Source organism: Ovis canadensis, chromosome 20 (assembly GCF_042477335.2).
Source record: "Ovis canadensis isolate MfBH-ARS-UI-01 breed Bighorn chromosome 20, ARS-UI_OviCan_v2, whole genome shotgun sequence".
Lineage (NCBI taxonomy): Eukaryota > Metazoa > Chordata > Mammalia > Artiodactyla > Bovidae > Ovis > Ovis canadensis.
Window position 1 is genome coordinate 63,071,491 of NC_091264.1, and position 20,320 is coordinate 63,091,810.

The following is a 20,320-nucleotide window of genomic DNA, read 5'->3' on the forward strand; positions in this document are numbered from 1 at the left end:
AAATAACACATACGTGCGTGTGCGCTAAGTCGCTTCAGTCGTGTCCAACTGTTTTCGACTCTATGGGCCGTATCCCGCCAGGCTCCTCTGTCCATGGGATTCTCTGGGCAAGAATCCTGGAGTGAGTTGCCATGCCCTCCTCCAGGGGATTTTCCTGACCCAGGGGTTGAATCTGCATCTCTTAAATGTCCTGCACTGGCAGGAGGGTTCCTCACCCCCAGTGCCACCTGGGAAGCCAGATACATATGTGTGTGTGTGTGTGTGTGTGTGTGTGTGTGTGTATTCAGCAATCTCAGGTAATCCTTGAAATAAATAACACAGGAGGGGAAAAATCACTGATGGTAACGCCATTCAGTCAATAATGCTAAGATAAGACCCAAATTATTCCACCTACTTCAATCATTTTTATCTCGCTCACGAAAAGAAGATAATTTAATTTCAGGAGATTGGAAGCATTGATTGAGCTGTGAGTCCCTGAGGCATTTATTAGACAAACGAGACAGATGAAAAAGAAATGTGTTTTCGTCTTCAATTTTCCCTACAAGATTTATAGCCGAGCGTGGGAGAGTTGATTTTCAAACTGTAACGTTTCCCCCCAGAGCTGACATCCATGGGAGACAGCGGGCGAGGGTGTCACAGAGGAGCCGACAGAAGGAGGCCCTTGGGTCTCCTGCTGCGCTATGAGCTCTCCATTCTGCAGTCTTTGTCCTCAAGCCACAGGCTGCAAAGCCCAGGAGCAGCCGGCGCCCCATCTACTGCATTGCACAGACCTTCAAAGGATTAATTACAGCCATTATTACAGGGCACACCAGGTACACAGTTTTTCCCTTTAGGATGAAAGTGATTTTTAAAAACTTTAAATTCAGCTCTAATAAATGTCTCAGTTTGGGCTTAGTGGAGATGAGAACGGAGGAGAATTTGTCTCTGTGCATTTCAGCCTTTTTCAGGGTTGAACTACAGGGAACAAAACAAAGGACCTTTCGGGACCAGCCTCTTTTTTCTCCCCAACCCTGTAGCATATGTCTAGTGCGCTCTTCACCCTGAGCCATCCAGGTGCCTCCCAACTCCGACCACATTTACCTACCTGCATTTACCAAGGTGAGGACCCTCCCTGAGGGAGGGGGAGGCTGGCAGGTGGGCAGTGGGGAGGAGCCCAGGCCCCATACAGGACTAGAGACATGGGTCCACATGGGCAGGGTGAGAGGAGGGGCCTGGCCAGTCCTGCTCACGCAGGATGCTTCATCCCTGCTCCTTCCAGAGAGTGTTTAGAGTTTTCTCATACTTGGAGTTTTGGCTTCCCATGTGGCGCTGGAGGTAAAGAACCAGCCCGCCAAGGCAGGAGATGCAGGTTTGATCCCTGGGTTGGGAAGACCTCCTGGAGGTGGAAAATGACAGCTCATCCAGCATTCTTGCCTGAAAAATTCCATGGACAAGAGAAGCCCAGTGGGCTATAGGACATGGGGTTGCAAAGAGTCGGACACGACTGACGAATGAGTACCCACACTTGGATGCCGCCAAGTCTGAACAAGGGAGAGAGCTCTGAAGGCGAGAAGCAAGGCCAATTTAGCTCCATTGCTAAGAGGTGTGTGTAAAAAAATAAAAAAAATAAAAATCAGAGGTCTGGACCCATGGGGAAGTGAGTTCTAGGGACAGGCAGACCCATTTCCAAGGCCCAGCTCTGGCTTCCCTGAGCCTCAGTTTCCCTGTCTGTAAAGAGTGAAGCCAGATGATGATAGCCCCTTCTCCCCCGCTTGACCCAAGTTTCCCTGTTGCTGTCATGGTTCACGTCTTTATTACAATAGCCCATAGGTCACACTGTGCTATTTGGCCATTGAGCGTGAAGGTGAAGTTGCTCAGTGGTGTCCGACTCTTTGCAACCTCATGGACTGTAGCCTACCAGCCTCCTCTGTCCATGGGATTTTCCAGGCAAGAGTACTGGAGTGGGTTGCCATTTCGTTCTCCAGGGGATCTTCCTGACCCAGGGATCGAACCTAGGTCTCCTGCATTACAGGCAGACGCTTTACCATCTGAGCCACCAGGGAAGACTTTTGGCTGTTGTTTCACATCTAATTCCTCTCTTTTCCCAACCTCGTCTCTTCCAAGCGTGGCCACAGCCCCCTGCATCTCACAAGTACAGCAGCTCTTCACACCTGTAGACCCTCGAGCTGACTTTGGGGCATCCCCACTCAGCCCTCTGTAGGCTTCCCAGACTGGGGAGGGGGCACTTCAAGGACTAGCTGGACCCTCTTTTCTCTGTGCTCCTTATCACGGAAGCACAACTAGGAACCCTGGGAATAATGCAAGGAAAACTGCAGGAAAACCCTGAAAGGAAGAAGACAAATTTGTTCGGGGTCCTGGGACTAGAGGAGTAACAGCGGTTGACATCTTATGTCCTCTCCACCAAGAGAATACCACCCAGACCTGGCATTTCCCATCCCAGCCCATCAGTGAAGGCAGCCCTGGGAGGGCTGACCCCTCCCCGACACCCAACAGGGGTCCAAGTGTCGACACCCACCATCCTCAGCAGACCCCTGGGAGTCCTTCCAAAAAGCAGTAGGGGAACACTCTTCCCTGACAGAGGAACCAGTCAACTTGAACACAGAACAATAAAACTCACCCATATAAATGACAGAAAGAAAAACGGGCAGAAAATAAATGAACAGAGCTTCAGGGACTATGGGGTAGTAAAAAGGATTCATCATATGTATCATTGGAATCTGAGAAGAAGAGCAAGAGTGTGGGCTGAAAGAGGGTTTGAAGAAATAACGCCTGAAAACTCCTTTCATTTGGCATAAGACACAAAAATAACAGACCCATGAAGATAAGAGAACCCCAAACAAGATAAGCCCAAAGAAATCCATATGGAGATATGTCAGAATTAAACTCTGAAAATGAAAGACAAAAGCTTGGACGCAGGCAGAGATGAACAGCATGTTATCTGTGGGGGAAACTTGGTTCAGATAAGAGTGGATTTCTCCTCGGAAACCTCAGAGGCCAGAAGGAAGTGGCATCATATTTTTCAAGTGCTGAGTGAAAAGAACTCGATCAAATTCTTTATCAGGTGATACTGTCCTTCAGGGATGAAGAGGAAATGACATTCTGAGACAAAGGAGCATGTTGCTACTGACCCACCCTTAAAGGCTAACAAATGGAAATGCTTTCAACAAAAATGATACAAAGGAGCATCAAAGACCAACAGGAAGGAAGAGGGACTAATGGAAAGGGTAGAAATAGAGGTGTGTACATGGACTATCCTTTTCAATTTGCAAACTGTGGAGTAAAGAATGAAGCTTATGGAAAGAAAGGTCTGGCCTTCGCCCTTGGCTCCTGGGAGGTAAACTCTATGCCCTTGGAATAGCTTCTCTGATAGAAGCGGCTTTGTTTATTGGGGACCTTGAGTCACAGCGGAGAGTCTATGCTGGCAGTGGTTTATGGTGGGGGCTCTGGGTCACCTGGGCTTCCCGGGTGGTGGCAGTGGTAAAGAACCCGCCTGCCAATGCAGGTTAGACATAAGAGATGCAGGTTCGATCCCTGGGTCAGGAAGATCCCCTGGAGGAGGGCATGGCAACCCACTCCAGTATGCTTGCCTGGAGAATCCCATGGACAGAGGAGCCTGGCGGGTTATGGTCCATAGCCACTGCACAGAGTCAGGCATGCCCGAAGCGACTTAGCACACAGACATGCACTGGGCCACCTGCTCTCAGTGCAACGAAAGTGGCAGATTTAAACACTAACATATCAGTAATTACCTTAACTGTAAATGATCTAAATACACCAGTCCGTAAGTCAGAGGCTGGTAGAGGATATATATATATGTATCCAATCTATATGTTACTTCCAAAAATATCACTTCAAACTTGATGACGTAGGGTGAAATTAAACCGATAGGAAAAAATATATCATAAAAATATTAGTAAAGAAATCACAAGTAGTTACATTACTTTCTGATAAAGTGAACTCCAGAGCAAGAAGAAATCACTAGAGAAAAAGAATGCATTGCATACTGATAAACGATCAGTCCACCAGGGAGGCATTGTGATCTCAAAGGGGTCTGCACCAAAAATAGCACTTCAAAATACACGCGGCAGAACTGACAGAGCTGGGTGGAGAAACACACATCTGCAATTACAGCTGAAGCCTTCACCTTCTCAGCAGCAGACCGAAATGAGAGGACAGAAAATCAGGAGGGAAATGGAACATCTGGTCAACGCCATCAACCAACAGACCCCCATGCACGGAGCACTCTACCCACAGACCAGAGATCACATATAGACTTTAAACTCCCCTAGAATATTCATCAAGGTACATCATACTCTGGGCCATGACCCAGACCTCAGAAAATTTGTTTCTATTTTTGGATGAGCCACACTGCTTGTGGGATCTTAGTTTCCTGATCAGGGATTGAGCCTGGGCCCTTGGCAGTCCTAACCTAATAGAGTACTAACCACTGGACTGTGAATTTAAAAGAGTTGAAATTATACAGAGTGTGTCTTCTGACCCTAATAGAATCAAACTAGAAGCCGATAACTGAATGACAAGAGGAAAATCTCTAGACACGTGGAGATGAAGCAACACGCTTCCAAATAAGCCACTGTCAAAGGAGATGCCTCAAAGGAAATTTAAGAAACAATACAGGACTGAATTAAAACGAAACGCCAGGAACCAAAAACGTGCAGTGCAGCTAAAGCAGCGCTGAGAGGGAAATTATAGCAGGACGTGCTCACAAGAGAAGTGGGAAACGTCTCAAATCAATGATCTACATACATACTGCAAGAAACCAGAAAAAGAGTAGAAAAATAAACCCAAGAATAATGAGGGAAATAATAAAGAACAGAAATGGAAAATAGGGCAATAGAGCAAATCTATGAAAGAAAAAACTGGTTCTTTGAAAAAAAAATCAATGAAATTGAAAAACCTCTAGCAAGACTGACAAAAATAAAAAGAGTGAAGACCCCCAGCACCAACACAAGGAATAAAATGGAGACTGTTGCTACAGACCCTCCAACCCTGTGAAAGCTAACAAATGAGTGCTATGAACAACGTTATGCTTGTAAATTTGAAAACTTGAAAGAAACGCACAATTTCCCTGAAAGTAATGAACAACCAAAACACAGGCAAGAAAAAATAGAAAACTTGAATATACTTATAACCATTAAAAAAGCTGAGTTTTCCAAATTTTTTAGCATACTGAGTGCAGCACTTTCACAGCATCATCTTTTAGGATTTGAAATAGTTCAACTGGAATTCCACCACCTCCACTAGCTTTGTTCATAATGATGCCTCTTAAGGCCCACTTGGCTTTGCATTCCAGGATGTCTGGCTCTAGGTGAGTGATCCCATCATCGTGATTACTGGGTCGGGAAGATTTTTTAGTACAGTTCTTCTGTGTATTCTTGCCACCTCTTCTTAATATCTTCTGCTTCTGTTAGGTCCATACCATTTCTGTTGTTTATTGTGCCCAACTTTGCATGAACGGTTCCCTTGGTATCTCTAATTTCCTTGAAAGAGTTGGGAATACCAGACCACCTGACCTGCCTCCTGAGAAACCTGTATGCAGATCAAGAAGCAACAGTTAGAACTGGACATGGAACAACAGACTGGTTCCAAATTGGGAAAGGAATATGTCGAGGCTGTATATTGTTACCCTCTTATTTAACTTATATGCAGAGTGCATCATGAGAAACACTGGGCTGGATGAAGCCCAAGCTGGAATCAAGATTGCCAGGAGAAATATCAATAACTTCAGATATGCAGATGACACCACCCTTATGACAGAAAGTGAAGAGGAACTAAAAAGCCTCTTGATGAAAGTGAAAGAAAAGAGTGAAAAAGTTGGCTTAAAACTCAACATTCAGAAAACAAAGATCGTGGCATCCAGTCCCATCACTTCATGGCAAATAGATGGGGAAACAGTGGAAACAGTGTCAGACTTTATTTTTTGGGGCTCCAGAATCACTGTAGATGGTGACTGCAGCCATGAAATTAAAAGACGTTTACTCCTTGGAAGGAAAGTTATGACCAACCTAGACAGCATATTAAAAAGCAAAGACATTACTTTGCCAACAAAGGTCCATCTAGTCAAAGCTATGGTTTTTCCAGTGGTCATGAATGGATGTGAGAGTTGGACTATGAAGAAAGCTGAATGCCGAAGAATTGATGCTTTTGAAGTGTGGTGTTGGTGAAGACTCTTGAGAGTCCCTTGGACAGCAAGGAGATCCAACCAGTCTGTCCTAAAGGAAATTAGTCCTGGGTGTTCATTGGAAGGACTGATGTTGAAGCTGAAACCCCAGTATTTTGGCCACCTGATGTGAAGAGCTGACTCATTGGAAAAGACCCTGGTGCTGGGCAAGATTGAAGGGAGGAGACGGGGACGACAGAGAATAAGATGGTTGGATGTTGTTGGACGGCATCACTGACTCAATGGACGTGAGCTTGAGTAAATTCCGGGAGTTGATGATGGACAGGGAGGCCTGACGTGCTGCAATTCATGGGGTCGCAAAGAGTCAGACACGACAGAGCGACTGAACTGAACTGATTAAAGAAACGGGATTTGCCATAAAAACTATTCTGAAAAAGAATACGTGTGTGCTGTGGTAAGTTGTTTCCGTCATGCCTGACTGTACTCAAAATGCAACAGTCAAAAAAACTCAAACAACCCAATTAGAAAATGGGCATAAGACAAGAAGAGTCACTTCACCAAAGAGGATTTGCAATTAGATAGTGAGTGTTAGGTGCTCAGTCGTGTCCGACTCTTGGCGACCCCGTGGACTGTAGCCCGCCAGGCTCCCCTGTCTATGGGATTCTCCAGGCAAGAGTACTGGAGTGGGTTGCCATTTCCTTCCCCAGGGGATTAGATAGGAAGCACATGAAAATGTCCAACATCAGTAGCCAGCAGCATGAACAACACTGCACTAACGGTCATGGCAATTTCATTTAAGGCTGAATCTTAAATCAGTCCAGATGTTCCTTGGTAGGTGAATGGTTTAAGCAGACTCAGCTCAGCTCAGCTCAATCGCTCAGTCGTGTCCGACTCTTTGCGACCCGATGAATCGCAGCACGTCAGGCCTCCCTGTCCATCACCATCTCCCGGAGTTCACTCAGACTCACGTTCATTGAGTCAGTGATGCCGTCCAGCCTTCTCATCCTCTGTTGTCCCCTTCTCCTCCTGCCCCTAATCCCTCCCAGCATCAGAGTCTTTTCCAATGAGTCAACTCTTCGCATGAGGTGGCCAAAGTACTGGAGTTTCAGCTTCAGCATCATTCCTTCCAAAGAAATCCCAGGGCTGATCTCCTTCAGAATGGACTGGTTGGATCTCCTTGCAGTCCAAGGGACTCTCAGGAGTCTTCTCCAACACCACAGGTCAAAAGCATCAATTCCTCAGCGCTCAGCTTTCTTCACAGTCTGACTCTCACATCCATACATGACCACTGGAAAAACCATAGCCTTGACTAGATGGACCTTTGTTGGCAAAGTAATGTCTTTGCTTTTCAATATGCTCTCTAGGTTGGTCATAACTTTTCTTCAAATGAGTAAGCGTCTTTTAATTTCATGGCTGCAGTCGGCATCTGCAGTGATTCTGGAGCCCCCAAAAATAAAGTCTGACACTGTTTCCACTGTTTCCCCATCTATTTGCCATGAAGTGATGGGACTGGATGCCATGATCTTCGTTTTCTGAATGTTGAGCTTTAAGCCAACTTTTTCACTCTCCACTTTTACTTTCATCAAGAGGCTTTTTAGTTCCTCTTCACTTTCTGTCATAAGGGTGGTGTCATCTGCATATCTGAGGTTATTGATATTTCTCCTGGCAATCTTGATTCCAGCTTGTGCTTCATCCAGCCCAGCGTTTCTCATGATGTACTCTGCATCTAAGTTAAATAAGCAGGGTGACAATATACAGCCTTGATGTACTCCTTTTCCTATTTAGAACCAGTCTGTTGTTCCATGTCCAGTTCTAACTGTTGCTTCCTGACCTGCATATAGATTTCTCAAGAGGCAGGTCAGGTGGTCTGGTATTCCCATTTCTTTCAGAATTTTCCACGGTTTATTGTGATCCATACAGTCAAAGGCTTTGGCATAGTCAATAAAGCAGAAATAGATGTTTTTTTCTGGAACTCTCTTGCTTTTTCATTATAGGGGACTGGAATGCAAAAGTAGGAAGTCAAGAAACAGCTGGAGTAACAGGCAAATTTGGCCTTGAAATACGGAATGAAGCAGGGCAAAGACTAATAGAGTTTTGCAAAGAAAATGCACTGGTCATAGCAAACACCCTCTTCCAACAACACAAGAGAAGACTCTACACATGGACATCACCGGATGGTCAACACTGAAGTCAGATTGATTATATTCTTTGCAGCCAAAGATGGAGAAGCTCTATACAGTCAACAAAAACAAGACCGGGAGCTGACTGTGGCTCAGATCATGAACTCCTTATTGCCAAATTCAGATGTAAATTGAAGAAAGTAGGGAAAACCACTAGACCATTCAGGTATGACCTAAATCAAATCCCTTATGATTATACAGTGGAAGTGAGAAATATATTTAAGGGCCTAGATCTGATAGTTAGAGTGCCTGATGAACTATGGACAGAGGTTTGTGACATTGTACAGGAGACAGGGATCAAGACCATCCCCATGGAAAAGAAATGCAAAAAAGCAAAATGGCTGTCTGGGGAGGCCTTACAAATAGCTGTGAAAAGAAGAGAGGTGAAAAGCAAAGGAGAAAAGGAAAGATATAAGCATCTGAATGCAGAGTTCTAAAGAATAGCAAGAAGAGATAAGAAAGCCTTCCTCAGTGATCAATGCAAAGAAATAGAGGAAAACAACAGAATGGGAAAGACTAGAGATCTCTTCAAGAAAATTAGAGATACCAAGGGAACATTTCATGAAAGATGGGCTCGATAAAGGACAGAAATGGTATGGACCTAACAGAAGCAGAAGATATTAAGAAGAGTTGGCAAGAATACACAGAAGAACTGTACAAAAAAGATCTTCATGACCAAGATAATCATGATGGTGTGATTCCTCACCTAGAGCCAGACATCCTGGAATGTGAAGTCAAGTGGGCCTTAGGACCATCAATCACTACGAACAAAGCTAGTGGAGGTGATGGAATTCCAGTTGAGCTGTTTCAAATCCTGAAAGATGATGCTGTGAAAGTGCTTCACTCAATATGCCAGCAAATTTGGAAAACTCAGCAGTGACCACAGGACTGGAAAAGGTCAGCTTTCATTCCAATTCCAAAGAAAAGCAATGCCAAAGAATGCTCAAACTACCGCACAATTGCACTCATCTCACAAGCTAAGTAAAGTAATGCTCAAAATTCTCCAAGCCAGGCTTCAGCAATACAGGAACCGTGAACTTCCAGATGTTCAAGCTGGTTTTAGAAAAGGCAGGGGAACCAGAGATCAAATTAAGCAGACTGGTGCATGCAAACTCTGACTTGGATAAACCTCCAGGGAATTTCTCAGCTAAAAAACAAAAAAAACAAAAAAAACCCCAGTCCTCAAAATATACATACTATAAGTAGAGGGCGCCCAGGGCTCCCCAGTTCGGGGTCGAGCGGCTGCCCTCCTGCCTTTCTCGGGAGGGTCGCCCGCCGGGAGGCCCCTTGCTGCCTCCCACCCACTCCCCAATGGCATACTGTGGCCAACAGTAAGTTCAGTTCCTTTCCAAAAGCAAATGAACGTTAAACGATGACTATTCCTCTTCGCTTGGCATCGTCACGTTATTACTGCTTTCTAAACATCTGCGGAAGGAAAAAATAAACAGTTTGATAAATTCTGTGGAATTGACCAGAAATCTTCAGGGACTAAGCCCTCTGGCGCTGGCAGATGCCAACAGGGAGCCCCCTAGTGGCCATTAGGCTGCTCTGCAGCTTCTCACAGGGCTCCTGGCTATGGTTTTTCCAGTGGTCATGTATGGATGGAGTTGGACTATAAAGAAAGCTGAGCGCCGAAGAATTGATGCTTTTGAACTGTGGTGTTGGAGAAGACTCTTGAGAGTCCCTTAGACTGCAAGGAGGTCCAACCAGTCCGTCCTAAAGGAAATTAGTCCTGAATGTTCATTGGAAGGACTGATGTTGACCCTGAAAATCTAACACTTGGGCCACCTGATGTGAAGAGCTGTCTCATTGGAAAAGACCCTGTTGCTAGGAAAGATTGGAGGTGGGAGAGAAGGGGAGGACAGAGGGTGAGATGGTTGGATGGCATCACCGACTCGACGGACATGAGTTTGAGTAAATTCCAGGAGTTGGTGATGGACAGGGAGGCCTGGCGTGCTGCAGTCCATGGGGTCGCAAAGAGTTGGACACGACTGAGTGACTGAACTGAACTGAAATAACTGATGTCAAGAGGCTTCCCAAGTGGCACAGTGGTAAGGAGTCTGCCTGCCAATGCAGGAGACGTGGGTTTGATTCCTGGGTCAGGAAGATCCCCTGGAGAAGGAAATGGCAACCCGCTCCAGCATGCTTGCCTGGAGAATCCCAGGGACAGAGGAGCCTGGAGGGCTACAGGCCATGGGGGCCCGGAGAGTCGGACACGACTCAGTGCAGAGCATACCCGAGTCAAGAGGCAGGTTTCCGGGGCTCCCCTCTGCACAGACATCGTGAGGCTGGAGCCTGTTCTGTTCTTTGGCACCTGGTCCGTGCAGGTTGGGCACTTACAGACCCTGGGGCTCCAGGGTGTAAGCGTCCTCAGTCGGGGCGCCAGCGTGAGAATGAGAAGCCGCGCAGCTATGCTGTTCATGGGGGTGTCTCTTCACCATGCTGCCTAGTGGCAATCCACTCAGCCTTGGAGAGGGGCGCTCGGGGAGGCGGGCTGAAGTCCCTGAGCAATGCCACATCTGTTGGACATATGGCAGAGTTTACTGTTACCAGAAAACCATGCACCCGGAAGGACTTGGCAGAGCAGATGGCGTAAGCGGAGGACCTCTGGTACCCAGGGTCAAGCAAAGGATGCCGGTGCAGAAAAGAACTGCTGACGCTTTCTGTTCCAGAAGATCATCCGAGGGCCTCTGGAGAGGCTTTGCCATCCTGTCTATCCATTCTGGTACGCGCTGGGACAGTCATCTCAGGATGCTATTTTGGCCCTGGGAAGCCAGATGGACCCAGCACAGGATGGCGAGCTGGAGGAGTTGGAGGGGAGCGGATGAGTCATTCAGTGTTTCCTCAGGAATAGTCAGGAGTGCTCACATCAAGGAGCCCTCCCTCAGAGCTGGTGTTTTTCTAACAGCTTGGGGCAGAGCTGGCTGTGTCTGGTGCTGTGTGTGTGGGCCACAGTCTGCTGTTATGATGCTGAATGAATCATAATTAGTGTACTATAAATTTGAAGTGGAGACCAAATAGCCCATGAACTTTAATGCAAAAGTCTAGAATTACTTTTTTTTTTCCCTAGTCACCATGCAGTGCATCACATCCCCATGACTTATTTATTTCATAACCCAAAATTTGTACCTTTCAACGCCCTTTCCCCATTTCACCCACACCCCATCTCCTGGAATTACATTAAAAATTTTTTTTAAAAAAGATTTCCACTCCTGCCCTGACATTCCATGAGCTCTCACAAGGATGAAACTGCACTCCACAGGGAAGCGCTCAGTAGAACCAGGTTCTACTGTGGACCCTGCAGAAACTTAAAAAAAAAAAAATCCTAAAGAAACAGGTGAGCCATGGGTTCCACAATCAAACTGTTACAATGTAGTTAGCTGAGATGAAGCATCAAGAAACAAATTAGCTAAAAATACAGGGGTGTGGAAATTTGAAGTATATTGTTGGATATTTGTTGAGATGCTGTTTTACAGAAACATTGAACATTCCTTTCTCACAGCAGTTCTTTCCTCTGTTGGGGGAAACAAACATATCTCTCATTCATTTCAGTCTGATGTGTTTGGCTCAACACACTGAACTCAGCAGGCTTTGAATTAACGTTATTGATTGATTGATTGAAATGTTTGACTCAGTCTCTTGTTCTGTTTCCTTGGTGGGCTGTCAGCTAGAACACAAGGGATGCTCCTTTCCGGGCCCAGTTCCCTCCCTGGTGAGTTAATGTCACACAGACCCAAGATTCATTACGTGACCACCTGCCTCCTCCTCTTCCTCCTGAGACCACCTTAAAGACAGTCATCCTAGGAGCCCTGGGGAGGGGGGAGTGCGTGGGACTCAGCCCAGACACATTGCTCCCATTAGAATTATGCCTTAAAACACGGGGTGATGGATTTATGATGGTGGATTAGGAAGTGATTACTATAAACAGTGCATCAAAAGAACATTGTGTCAGCTAGACTGGACTGTTTCAGTAACACATGCATGCTGAAACCTCGAGGGGTAAAACAGTAACAGCTTATTTCTCAGCCACTTAAGGGGCAGGGGTGACTCTCAGGGAATCCACCCAGCCCGGGTGGACTCAGCAACCCAGGATGCTGCCTCCACCTTGGAATGCTCTTCTCCACAGTCACCAAGGTTGGGGACAGAGGGCCCGCAGGTTGAACCCTGGTTCCTAAATGCTTTCGTTCTGAATGGACTCGAATCACTCCCACACATAGCCTATTGGCCAGAATGACACACGGACCTACCTAATTATAAGAAGTAGACATTTGGTGATCGGTAAGTGTCGTCCTCCAGATAAAATTTAGTGTCAAAGAATTGACATAGATTTCAAAGTTACCTAATTAACCGTCTTGCCATGGCAAGGCAGTCTGAAGCAGAACGCTGCATGTTTGGAAGTTCCGTTGCTCACCCCAAGTACGACTAAGCAGATATGAATTTATGGTAAAGAATACTGGCTAAAGATAATAATTAGTTCCTGCCCAGTCAACTTTCCTTCCATAAATAAATCATGCCATTCAGGGCTGTCAGGCATTGCTTTACTCTGACAGTAATTGCATTTTCTTTTCATCATTACCATAACTTTGTGTGTACAATGCATACTCTATGAGAAGTGAAAGGTTGGGGGTGGGGAGGTTTCCTTATATATGAAATCAAAAACATGCTACATTTTGTTTTTAAAAGGAAAACAGATGATATAATTCCCAAGAGCGTACCATCCCAAAGGGCAGTGCCATTGCCTCACCCTCATTTAGACCCCACTCCCTGTTCTAACTATTCAGCTGTCTCCTCGAGGACAAAGCTTCAAACACACACACGACCACCTTATGCTGCTACGTCTTGCTTTTCTCTCCTAGGTTTAAGCCTATGTGTTGAATTTCTACCATGGGGGGATGAAGATTTGGAGCTCAAATTCACACCTGCCTATTTCACATGCCCCATCATTCCAATACAATTATATATATATATATATATATATATATATATATATATATATATATATAGTAAACTCATATTAGAAATTTATATTATTCTGACCACAGACACATAATTCACAGTTGAACCTAGTCAAGCATGGTGATTATATTTCCTTTATTGTAGGACTTTTTGCTTCTCCTGGAGTTTATAGTTGACGTATTTTTACATTGTTATTGCTCTCTTAGTTTTCCGTGTCACTATCAATAAGACTATTGTGTCACTATCAATAAGACTCTCAGACTCTGGAGAGTCCCTTGGATTGCAAGATCAAACCAGTCAATCCTTAAAGAAATCAACCCTGAATATTCATTGAAAGGACTGTGGCTGAAGCTGAAACTCCAGTACTTTGGCCAACTGATGCTGGACATGACTTATCACCTGAACAACAACAGCATCAGTGATTCACTCCCATTCAGCCAAGACTTTCCTCCCAGTACATTCCATCACATTTGTCAGCTTCTAGAAGAGATTCTATGGGAAATCTCTGTGCCTTAGTCTACCTTCCTTTCCTTCTCACCTCCAGGACTGGAAGCTTGCAAACTACCTTTTTCAGACTGTATTACTAGCTGAATGCTACTTAAGTCTGACAGTTGGAGGCATCCGCAGAAGCTGCTGCCGCTACTAAGTCCTTTTAGTCATGTCCGATTTTGGGCGACCCCATAGACGGCAGCCCACCAGGCTCCCCCGTCCCTGGGATTCTCCAGGCAAGAACACTGGAGTGGGTTGCCAGTTCCTTCTCCAATGCATGAAAGTGAAAAGTGAAAGTGAAGTTGCTCTGTCGTGTCCGACTCTTAGCAACCCCATGGACTGCAGCCTACTAGGCTCTTCAGTCCATGGGATTTTCCAGGCAAGCTAGGAGGAGTGCAAAGATCGAGGCCGTTATGTTTCTGGCAGGCCCTGTCTCAGCAACAGCATTGGGCACTCCAGCTCAGTGATGGTGGAGGGTGCCTGCCAGCTGCTGCGGTGCCAACGGCTTCAACACGACCAGCATCTCCAGGTGGGCAGGCTCTGGCCTTGGGTGGCCTGAGCTTGACCGTGAGCTCTCGGGGTTGCTGAACAGTGGAGTGGGCTCACCTGAGCTCTGGCTCCTGTGGGGGGCGGGGGCAGCAGCTTTCTGCAGCTCTGGATTTCAGGACCCACCATCTTCCTGTTTTGCTCTTCCGGTCTTTATAACAATCTGGCAACTGAACTCCCCATATCAAATCTTCAGCCTTTCAGAATACCTAACGTGATTTCTGTTTTCTATCTTGGACCCTGAAGGATACAGCCAGGGCCAAGCCTGCTGTCCCAAAACCTTGTGATAAGAAAGAAAGGACCAAAACATAGAAGTAACCAGGCTAGTGACTGGCTCAGTACTAAACCTCTTCAGACCAGTGCCATCCCATAGAAACACAGCACAAACTACATTGACATAGTTTTCTAGCAACTGCATCTTACCAGGGCTCCCAAGGTGGCGCTAGTGACAAAGAGCTTGACTGCTAACGCAGGAGCTGTAGGAGACGCCAAGGGTTCCACCTCTGGGTCGGGGAGATCCCTTGGAAAAGGAAATGGCAACTCACTCCAGTATTCTTGCCTGGGAAATCCCATGGACAGAGGAGCCTGGCGGGCTACAGTCTATGGGCTCACAAAGAGTTGGATATGACTGAGCGACTGAACAGCAATAAGGCTACTGTGTTGGATAACTCAGCTTTAGGTCCCCAGGGCCCATACGGCCCTCTTGCCTTCCACCAACCCCTAAATAGTCTAACAGGCAGTGCTCTCATGGTTCAGAATTCTGATCAGGACTCCCCACGTCACAGGTTCCTGAAATCCCTGAACTGTGAGGAATGGGGAAGGGTCCAAAGGACTGTGTCCACTGGACCTGCCCCAAGCTGGCTTCAACACTCTTGAAAATCCTAGTCACTTTCAAACAAGGGAACCCACATTATCATTTTGCACTGAGCCTTTGAAATCATGGCGCTGATTTTGGCTCCGACTTATGTGGTTGCTATGTTTCTATTTTTTAATCATGTATGTTTCCGCCTTTTTGTTCAACTTTCTGGGGCCTCCCTAGAGTTTGATTTGAACTCTTCCTTTGAATATGTCATTGTTTCAATTGTACTTTTTAATTTCCAAGAGGCTTTTTTCCCCTTTCCTCCTAACATTCCTTTTCTTGTGGCATCATTTTCTCAGGCATGCAATATCTTTTTTTTCCATGCACCTGAGAATATTATTGATAGTTTCTTAAAGTTTCCTTCAGCTTCTTGATTTTTTCCTCTTTTGAGTTATTTTTCCTTCCTGTTTTGTTTGGGCTCAGCATTTTATGTTAGAGGTAAAAGTAGATATTTGGTTTGGAAAAAGACAAAGGACTTTTTTTCCTCCCTTGACATACAGGAGAAAGAGAAGATAGGAGATGATATAAATATTTTAAAGGCAAAAGAGGCAACATGGAGGAAGCCCCTGTGCGGGGAACTTCATCTCTGGAAGATGGGAGAATTTGTTTTTCACATGGTGAAGTACTGTAAGGGCAGGAGCTGAAGATCAGAAGGAAACATTTGGCGTGTCTGCACTGCAGGAATCAACAGATGTTGAAAGCACTGAACTGCAGGGAGGGCTCCCAAGTCCAATCACCTAAATTCGCCTCCAGCCAATCAGTCCCCAGAATGGTGACCTTCTCATTGAATGAAAGTGAAAGTTGATCAGTCTTGTTGGACTCTTTGGAGACCCAATGGACTATACAGTCCGAGGAATTCTCCAGGCCAGAATACTAGAATGGGTAGCCTATCCCTTCTCCAGCAGATCTTCCCAACCTAGGGTCGAACCCGGGTCTCCCACATTGTATGTGGATTCTTTACTGTCTGAGCCTCCAGGGAAGCTCAAGAACCCGGAAACTGCAAGTCACTCAGACGTGTTCAACTCTTGGCAACCCCGTGGCCTATACAGTCCATGGAACTCTCCAGGCCAGAATACAGGAGTGGGTAGCCTTTCCCTTCTCCAGGGGATCTTCACAACTCAGGGATCGATCTCAGGTCTCCTGCATTTCAGGCAGATTCTTTACCAGCTGAGCCACCAGGGAAGCCCAAGAATACTGGAGTGGGTAGCCTCTCCCTTCTGCAGGGGATCTTCCTGACCCAGGAATCGAGCCGGCTTCTCCTGCCTTGCAGGCGGATTCTTCACCACCTGAGCTACCAGGAAAGCTATTAGGGAAACCTTCTCCTTGAGCCTTGGCCAAACTGGGTGCCAGACATGAAGCAGCGGAGGATGTCAGCTGGGGTTCTGGTCAGGGGCAAAGAGGGGAAAAGCAGTGGAGGGGTCAGAATGTGCCGGAGGGAGATCCTGCCCCCAGCGTTTCAGGAGGTGAGCTGCCTGTCCTGCAGTCCTGCGAGAAGGAAAAAACTGCTTGGGGTCAAGGGACCAGGATTCCCTGTGGTCTCTTCTCCTCTCCACCCCTTACCCCAGCCCCAGCTGACACCCTCAGCTGCTTCCTTGTCTGGCACCCGATTCGGCCCAGGCCCGATGAGAAGGTCACCACGCGGGGGCCTGACGGGCCTGTGCCTGGGAGACCAGCGGGCTTCAGAGCTGTGAGTCAAGGTTAGCTTTTCATCTCTGTCCCTTTCAGTTTCAAATCCAGCAGCCCTAGAAGAGACTGCAGTCAAAGAGGGAAGTTTCCGTGGCGATATATATAACCTGGGTCCTATGGAGAAGCCTCTGGCACGATGACTCGTTTACAAGACAAACTGCGGTAAAGACTCCGGGCCACGCGGGCCCTGCCGCAGAGCCAGCCCCCGAGCAAACGCGGACCCTGACGTCACCCGGCCGGTCTCCCGGCAAGGCGCGCACATGCTGACCACGAGCACCAGATGGCGGTGTTGGCCCGCGAGCCAGCGCCCTGCGGGCCCGGAGGGGCCGCGCGAGCCAGACCGAAATCCGAAACAGCCCCGATCGCCGCCGCGATTCCACCGCGAAACGGCGGAGACACGTGGCGCATCCCACGGAGGCCAGGGAGTCGCATGCCACGGTGCTGCGCGGCCTGCAGCAGATCAGCAGTGTAAAGGGTGATTTTAGGAAATGACTTGGAAATGCCGAGGCTGCGGGGCAGCGAGCCCGGCGGGCGGCCCCTCCCCGCAGCCCCGACGTGGAGCCGGCCCGCAGCGCGCGGGGGAGGCCGGCGCCGGGGGCCCACGCAGCGGCTGTCCGCGCGGTGCGCAGATGGCAGGAGCAGCGGCGGCCTCCGGAAGCCTGCGGCGCTGGGGCCCGCGCCCCCTCGCCACCCCGGGCCCGGGGGCTGCAGCACCCGCCGGGCTCCGGCCACCCCCGCGCCCCGAGGGGCCGTGCGCTCCGGCTGCGGGAGCTGGTGGCCAGCGAACAGGCCCTGGTCGGGGGCCCAGTTACACACTCGAGGGTCTTGGGGCGCAGGGAGCGCTTCCCACGGTCCTTTGAAGAAGAAAGTGTTGGGTGGGCCTACGCCTCCCCGCCCCCGCCCCCACCCTGAGCATCTGGGCCGCGGACGAGCGGAGGCCGAGGATGCATTTTTCCTCGCAGTTCACTTGGCTGCGGATCTGAAGGCGTCTCGGGTGGGGGCAGTGGTGGGGGCGCCGGGACGTCGACTGCGGGTCCTCGACCCTGGACCGGACCGCGCCAGGGGCCGCCGCTCTCCGCCCCGCCGCGCTGCTGCTGACCCGGGAGAGCCACTGCGTTTCCTCGCCCCCTTTCCTCCTCTGATGTCCCGGCACAGCTGGGGAGCGCGGAGGCCGGGGGGCAGGCGGGCGGCCAGGGAGGGTGGGCAGGGGCGCGGGGAGCGGGGCGCCTGTCAGTTGAGTCGCGACGGCGCCAAGCGCACCCCAGGCGCACCTCGAGCTCGGCCTGGGGTCACACCCCCGCGCTGCGGGCTCTGCGGGCTGCAGGCATGACCGGACCGCAAAGCAGGGGCCCGACAGGTGGGCGGCAGTGTGCGAGGATGCCAGCAAAGGCCAGCTAAGTGCGGCATGGGGGTCCAGGGGAGAGGCGGTGGGATGCGCGGGAACGGAAGGGGGGGAGGCGAGGGGCGGGGTGAAGGGGTCTCACCTGGAGGGGGGCGGGGGAGAACGCGGCAGGTGCTCCTCAGACCCCCTGACGCGCAGGTAGACCCACCGGAGGCATGGAACCCGCGTTTTCCTGATGCCCTCCCCCGCCCCCCACTACATAAAAATACAGATATATACGGAGAAATCACTATCCGGAGAACATCGCGTTTTTTGAGGAGAGAAGTTCTGTCCGGGGTTGGTTTTTTTGGCCATATGAATATTTTTTACATAATTGTATATTAAAGATGCATGCATACATGGTGTATGGCAGAATTTTTTTTGGTATTTAGATATTTAGAAACACGATTTCTAATTATAAAAACTTGTATGTACATGTTTTGGAAAATAAGGAAGTAAATGAAGATAAAAATAAAAATCGCCCAGACTCCAAGCACATTATAATCCCTTTGCTATGATTTCTTAAAATATTTTTACTGTGCATGCTTCATTTCGTTGAAACCATATGATACGAATTTTTAGACACGGTCAATATACAAACATTTATGGAAGGCGATGTGGAAAGTGTTGCCTAATCTCAAGATAGGTGGCGTCTCGGTGGTTTTGAGGGTTCCATTGAGCTCTCCCAACGACTCACACTTGAGGTGAGAGAGTGTGGAACTCACACACTCCAAAGGCACCTCCCCCATCCCCCCCCCCCCCACACACAAATGTCCTCCTTCCAATTTATCCCAACTTCCCATCCTGTTTGTGGGAGGGCCCCACTTGTGAAATTCCTTATTATCTACCCACTCGGAAAATCTATGCAGCCATTGCCTTGTAACAGATACCATTCTTTTTGGTGTCTTGCCAGAAACATTAATTTAATTAATACTTGTGACAAAGGAACGAAAATCAGACTCACCTAAGCGTTTTCCTCGGACACATTAAATGCAAAGAGAATATGGAGCAACATCTACAGAATTTTTAGGAGAAGGTGTTTGTGAACCAAAAATTGTGTTCTATGTCAAATTATCTTCCACGCTTAAAGCCAACAGAAAGACATTTCCATTAAGTCAGAAAATATGCCACCTGGTACATTTCTAGGGGGAAAAATGTCCTTGAAGGAGATTTCCATTTTTGGCAGTGAAGAAGTATTTTACATCAGGATAACCTTGTGTGGGGAGGAACTGTGAAGCTGGATAAAATATGATGTAGAGGAGTCTGAGAGCCCCGGAGATTCAGGGTTGCCAGGATTCGAAGGGCCAAGCAGTCAGGAGAGAAGCGCTCTGCCGAGTCCTTCCTCTCCAGCGGCTGTTCTCCCCCGAGTACCTGCTGCCCAGGCTCGGTCACCACGGGGAGTGGACGCCGACAGAAAGTGGCCGCTCCAGGCGCGCCACGGCGGGCCGGTTGGTGCCCAGAGTGCAAAGCTGCTGGGGCTGGAAGGGCCGTTAAGGCGGAGAAAGCAGAACCGCAGGGAGTGGACGATGAGTCGGCATGCAGTTTCTCCTCAAGGTGTTTCCTCATTTCTGAGGAAAACGCTGAGGCTGCCTCCACAGACGCAGATGCCCAGCAGACTCCCCCAACGTCTCTTCTTGATCAACTGTCGCGTGAGTGCTCGGTGACTCAGTTGCGTCCGACTTGGCGACTCCATGGACTGTGGCCGGCCAGGCTCCTCTGTCCCTGGGGTTCTCCAGGCAAGAACACTGGAGTGGGTTGCCATTTCCTCCTCCAGGGGGTCTTCCCGACCCAGGGATCGAACCCGCGTCTCCTGTGTCTCCAGCATTGGCAGGCAGATTCTCTACCACTGAGCCATCCGGGAAGCCAAAGTATTAGGGAACCGGAAACCATTGTTCTGATAGAGTGGATCTCCCACAAATCTTCCGCAAATGCGATATGGAATGGTGAAATGTGAGAAGTGTCCTTCAGCATCATGTTTCACACAGTACTGCTTATTGTAAGCGCTTCTGGTCTTTAACCTCGTTCTGGGGATCCTGGCTGGTTCAGGAAAAGGAGCTGGGAGCGCGGAAGAGGGAGGGGCGGAG

General features: G+C 48.4%; 1 non-coding gene across 1 annotated transcript; it reads right to left on the reverse strand.

Annotated features, from left to right (window-relative positions):
• Positions 1-1,969: 1,969 nt before the first annotated feature.
• TRNAY-GUA (transfer RNA tyrosine (anticodon GUA)) lies at positions 1,970-2,042 on the reverse strand. Its single transcript has one exon. It is a non-coding gene; the product is annotated as a tRNA-Tyr (tRNA).
• Between the last annotated feature and the right edge of the window lie 18,278 nt (positions 2,043-20,320).